Here is a 6,523-nt window from a genome sequence, read left to right as displayed (position 1 = left end):
TACCACTTTTTTTTTTTCTTAAGAAAGCTCTTCCACCAAAATGGGGCTCAAACTCACAACCCCAAGATCAAGAGTTGTATGCTGTACCAACTGAACAAACCAGGTGCTACTTTGTTAGATCTCTCTTACTCACCCTACAAGGTCTGTCATTGGTATGTTTGTATATTTTATTGCCCCTCTTTTCTTGGCTTAATAAAGTATAACAGAAAAAGTCCTTATTGCAAATATTCTGATGAGTTTGATTTGGAATAAAAATCTTTGTTTAGTATTTTAGAGATTAAGAGGCACTTTAATAAAGCCATCGCTTTAATTTTAAAGCAAATATATTTTAACAATTTCAGACACTGAAATTGGCAGTGAATATTCATGGAGAAAGTCATGGTACTTTTCTTTATGGGACAGTCTTGGATTTTAGCTATCTAATCTTGATTTGTTTGTATTCAGAATGACTTCCCAAATCCTACCATATGCCAGCCCACATTCCTGTCCTTATTTATTTATTTATGAGAGCCATTGCACAGAAGCAGGGAAAGGGACAGAGGGGAAGGGAGAAGGAAAGAATGTCCTAGCAGACTGCACTGAGGACAGATCCACACCTGGGGCTTGATCACATGACCCTGAGGTCATGACCTGAGCCACTAAAATCAAGAGTCCAAGGCTTAAGCCACTGAGCCACCCACGCACCACTCCTGTTCCTCTTTCTTGTTTCACTCTTTTCCCATTACACTTAATTCTCTCTCTCTCCCTTTCTGTCTGTCTGTCTGTCTCTCTCTCTCACACACACACACACACAGGTATTTTTGTCATGTGTCCCCAAAGAATATATTCCATGGTCTAAATTAGTGTCCAACATACAATAACCATCCGGTAGATATTTGGTAAGTGAGGGCATTGTCATCCTGATATTACACACGTAGGAAGGGAAGGTTTAGAAATGTGGAGACATCTCTACGATCAAAGTGCTTGTAAAAAGCAGTACCATCTACCTAGTTTCCAAGTTCTTTCAACTACTTTATAAAGTCTTTCAAATTTGAGGATTGTCCAGACTCTATTATCTATGTTTATAGCTGAAGAATGAGTAAACACAAGACTCACAATGACAGGGTAGAGATTCAATAAGAAATCAGTGGAATTCATAACACTGTGGATAAAACTGTTCAATACATAATGAGGGCTAGTGGATGTGTAAAAGAGAAAGACCAAAGGAAAATGATATTGACTATTATGGATGCTATAATAACTTCTCTTAACTGAAAAAAAATACATAAAGGAAAGGAGAGTTTTGTAACTGGTGATTTTTTTATACAAACTTTCTTTTTCTTTTTTTTTTTTTTCTTAAGTTTCAGAGGTAGAATTCAGTGATTTATCCATAGCGTATAACACCCAGAGCTCGTTTCGTCAAGTGCCCTCGTTAATGCCCATTATCCAGTTACCCCATCCTTCTGACCACCTCCCCATCTTCCATCTAAATCCCTCAGTTTGTTTCCTACAGTTAAGAGTATCAGATTTTTTTTTTTTTATTTATTTGACACAGAGATAGAGAGTACAAGTAGGCAGAGCAGCAGGCAGAGGAAGAGGGAGAAGCAGGCTTCCCGCTGAGCAGGGAGCCCAATGTGGAGCTCGATCCCAGGACCCCGAGATCATGACCCGAGCTGAAGACAGCCACTTAACCGACTGAGCCACCCAGGTGCCCCAAGAGTATCAGATTTTTTAAGACACATCACCTTTATGCTAATCCTTAGGTGTAATTATCAGTGATGTTCTGTTCCTTCTCAATCCTCTGCATTAATATTGTTGGTTCACCTCTGACTTATTAGCCTTCTACACACATACCAAACATTGTTTATCTTTGAAAAAACCTAGAATTTCCTGTCATGAAAAAAAGCATAATTCATATTTTCTCTTTCGTTTCTGGAAAGCTTAAACATGTGGACTGAAAAGTGTCATGTTTTATTAAAACTTCAGAAGCTAAACAATGAATAACTATCAGATGACATCTGTGGCAGAATGTTTTGTTACAGAGTAGAAAAAATAAAGGGGAAAATGTGTCAGACAGCATCTACCACACTGAGAAGTTTTTCATACACGTGCATACAAAATATCTGTAAAGTTAAATAATAATCAAACAGAATATATAAGCCTTGAATTAAGATTTGATGGAAAGGCAAAGATTACAGAAGAAGAGAGACAAGAAAGGAATAATTTTTTTTTATCAGGGCAAACATCTGAACAAAGCTGTGGATGTACGAACGAGTGTGGTGTGATCAAGGAAAGCAAAGTGATCAATCATATTTGAACTGTGGATTCATGTTTCAATATATTGGGATATAAAGTATTCATTAACAAAGAATCTTGTAACACCACACCAAAAACTAATGGTGCATGGTGACTAACAAAACAAAAATAAATAAAAAAGTAAAGTCTCCTGTTAAAATCACTATAAAATGTACATTGCAGGGACCATGAATTAATCCATTATTTGAACAAACATTTCTTGATTACTTTTTGTGTTTCAAGCACTATTCTATTTCCTGGGATAACATGGTGAATAAAACATACAAATCTGTGCTCTTATTGAGCTTATATTCTAATGGAGGCTGGTGAACATAGACAGGAAAGAAGCAAAGGAAGAAAAAAGCAACATAATTTCACATCATGATAAGTATTATGAAGAAAAATGGAATAATAGATCTTTACTGGAATAATAAATCTTTACTTGGGGCAGACCCAGGTTTTGTTCACTTCCCTGGACAAGTAAATGTTGATCTGAGATTTAAGGTAATCAATATATATGCATGACCTTTTGTTTTAATCGGGATATTTGATTTTCCTGATTGGATGAATACACACTTCAAAATAAGTCCTAGAAAAAAAAAGCCCCAAAACAAGAAATACCCCCAATAAATTCTATCATGTGTTTAATCCTCCATCTCCACCTTGTGGTCGTTAATTTTTTCTTTCTGCGTTTATTTTTAGGTCTTTGATCCTTCTGGATTTAACCTTCATTTTCTCCATTCTTTTTTGTGAATTAATTTCCATTCTGCCCAGTCACTAGATATTTTGAAAGTACTTTGAAAGTATTCTCTGGAATAGGCATGTAATATGGAATGATCACTGAAGAAGGGAGTTAGAGGGCAACTTCTTATTGTGTAAACTCAGTATTTCTTTTAATGTATCTAGGACCAACAATAGCTCCATATTTAATACCTGTTTCCCTTATTTTTCACAATGAACAGGATTTTCTGGGGGATTTGATATGAGAGCAGCATAAAAATTCAAAGCTTATTTGAGTTTGGGGTTTACGAAATGTGCGTAGTTTTCATTGAAACGGAGAGGCATAGAGAGAAACCAAGGGGACAGAGTTGCTTATTAATTTATTTTTTGATGTGTTACATTTAAAAACCCTATAACATATGCAAATAAGTATGCCAAATCTTCAGTTAGATATTTGGGTCTGGTAATCAAACCCTGGCATATATATATATATATATTTGGAGATCCCTTATACATGGCTGTTGCTCCAAGCCATGGATCTGAAAGAGCTCATCCAGGGATGAGTACAAACAGGACAGAGGACCAGGAACTCAACTCTGGGTCACAACAGCATTTTGGAGCCTGATAAAGAAAGCCAGCAAATCTGAGGGAGGATTAGATTGTGAAGTAGGAAGAAAAACAAGATAATGGTGTCCTATAGAACAGGGTATTTTGGAGAAGAATTTTAAGTTAAAATAAATAATCAGTTATATTAGATGCTTATAGGATGAGTAAAATGAATTTGGAGAAAGAGCCTCGGATGTGTTAATGAGGAGATTAATGGTGGTTTAGGAGAAATGTCCTAGAATTTGGTAGACGACCACAACAAGGTATGATATTTGATAACATAACCTGCTAAAGTGAGCTACAGAGATGCTGGAAATTTTTAAGGGAGGCAAATATAAGCAGTGATTTCTAAATTAATAAAATTATAAGCTAAGAATATATAAAAAGACTTTTCGAATCATGGTAACAGGAAGTGCATAGAAAGTGCGACCAGTCCTTTTTCTTACAGAAATTATTAGCAACTAGGTGAGATTCCTCATTACTGTTTTACCCATGTATGCTTTGGATAAGACTGTAAGAGGTTAAATGCTTTCTTAGGGAGCTTGAAGGTGAAAGAATTAGGGCAATGAAAATGAAAGCTCAGTCTTTGCAAAATTTGGTGAAAGTGAAAAATGAGACAAAAAAGTTCTGAGTTCTCATTTTCATAATTACGTATTCAATTTAACTTTTCCTCATGTTGATGGTCTCTGCTTTTACCTAAGTTATGTAGAATAGTGAACATCAACATAGATTTGTTAATTATTTCTACATCTTTGGCAGGGGAGTTTAATTGAGTATGACTCAGAACCTCCACTTTTTTTTTTTAATTGAACATGCATCAGTTTGGGAAAAAATAGAAATGAGAAATAAATGTGTATTTATGTATTTAGAAATCATACATAAATATTATTGAAGAATTACTAATTTTACATTGTTTTTCTGCCACCTATTGTATATTCATTCATACCTCTAAGACAAGGTGCAATTTATTCTGGAGAACTTCGACGAAGATAATCTTCACATACAGGAAGATCTTTGGAAGTTTCGGATCCGTCCTTCTGCTACCTGAAAACAAAAACCTACATCAAATCATCCCCCAGAGTAGTTATGCAATAGCCTTCTTACCCCAAAGGAAAAAGATTCCTTAGTTCTTCTGCTCACGTATAGCAGAGTTCTGTGTTAGTTTTCTGTTGCTGCTTTAGCAAATTCCACAAATACAGCAGTTTAAACAACTTAATTTATGGTCTCAAAGTTCTGTGGGTTAGAAGTCTGATCTCACAGAGGTATATCAAGGCTGTGGCAGGGAGAGGTGGTTTGTGTTCCTTTCTGGTGCTCTGTGGGAGTGCCCAGTCCCTACCTGTGCATCTTCCAGCCCACATTCCTTGGTTCCTGACCCTCTTCCTTCACCTTCAGCCAATAAAGCTGTAGCTCTCTGACTGAATCTAGGAAAGGTTCTCCACTTTGAGGGACTCGTGACTAAACTGGGACCACCAGGTAATGCAGGATAATTTCTTCATCCCAAGGTCTGCAATCTTCTTCCCATCTGCAATACCTTTCGCCATATGAACTACCAGACTGAGAGATTCTGGGGATAAGAACAGGCACAGATTTAAGGCCCTGTTATTCTGCCTTCCACAAGTTCTCAACAACAATGAATTTTATTATAGAAGTTAGTAAATTTTACAAGTGATGCTGGCATTAGAAGTAAATACAGTCCTTTAAGAGTCTGACACCAACTGACTAAATGACCAACTACACATGTGATGAGCTGTTTTTTTCTCATGTTCCTCCAAATAATAGCTAGAACGCTTTCTATATAAACCGTCTGCTTTTTACTGCTCATGTGATGTTGTTGAAACAAAGTATCACAGTTAAATCCTTCTGCAGTGTTTACTTCAGATTTTTTTTTTATTGTGTTACATTAGTCACCTTATTGTACATCATTAGTTCTTGATGCAATGTTCCAGGATTCACTGTTTACCTATAACACCCAGTGCTCCATGCGGTACATGCCTTCCTTGATACCCGCCACCAGGCTCGCCCATCCCCCTACACCCCACCCTTCTAAAACCCTCAGTTTGTTTCCCAGAGTCCACAGTCTCTCATGGTTCATCTCTCCATCTGATTTCCCTCCCTTCATTTTCCCCTTCTGATGTCCTCCATGCTATTCCTTATGTTCCACAAGAATGTGAAACCATATGATAATTGAATTTCTCTGCTTGACTTGTTTTCACTCAGCATAATCTCCTCCAGTCCCATCCATGTTGATACAAAAACTGGGTATTCATCCTTTCTAATGACTGAGAAATATTTCACAGTATATGTGGACCACATCCTCTTTATCCATTTGTCCGTTGAAGGGCATCTTGGCTCTTTCCACAGTTCGGTGACCGTGGCCATTGCTGCTATGAACATTGGGGTACAGATGGCCCTTCTTTTAACTACATCTGTATCTTTGGGGTAAATACCCAGGAGTGCAATCGCAGGGTCATAAGGTAGCTCTATTTTTAATGTTTTGAGGAATCTCCACACTGTTTTCCAAAGTGGCTGCAATTCAGTTTTATTGGAAACACCTTTCCAGGATGTTTTTTTTTTTTTTTTTTGTCCTAAGAAAGGAAAAAAACAGATATATTATTTTATAATTTTTTAAAATTTGTTTAAGATTTATTTATTTTATAGAGAGAGTGTGTGCATGTGTGAGCCTGGAGAGGAGCAGAGGGAGAAGGGCAAGAAGACTCCTCACTAAGGAGGAAGCCCGATGATGGATTCAATCCCAGGACCCTGAGATCATGATCTGAGCTGAAACCAAGTGTCTGACGCTTAACCAACTGAGCCACCCAGGTGCCTCACCCCATATTATTTTTAAAATGAAATGTGTATAACCTGTAGCTCAAAGAGACTTCAAGGCACAAAGGTGCTCTAAGGATTCCCCTTATCCAGGGGT

The sequence above is a fragment of the Mustela nigripes genome, chromosome 6 (assembly GCF_022355385.1).
Source record: "Mustela nigripes isolate SB6536 chromosome 6, MUSNIG.SB6536, whole genome shotgun sequence".
NCBI lineage: Eukaryota > Metazoa > Chordata > Mammalia > Carnivora > Mustelidae > Mustela > Mustela nigripes.
This window is presented reverse-complemented; position numbering follows the sequence as displayed.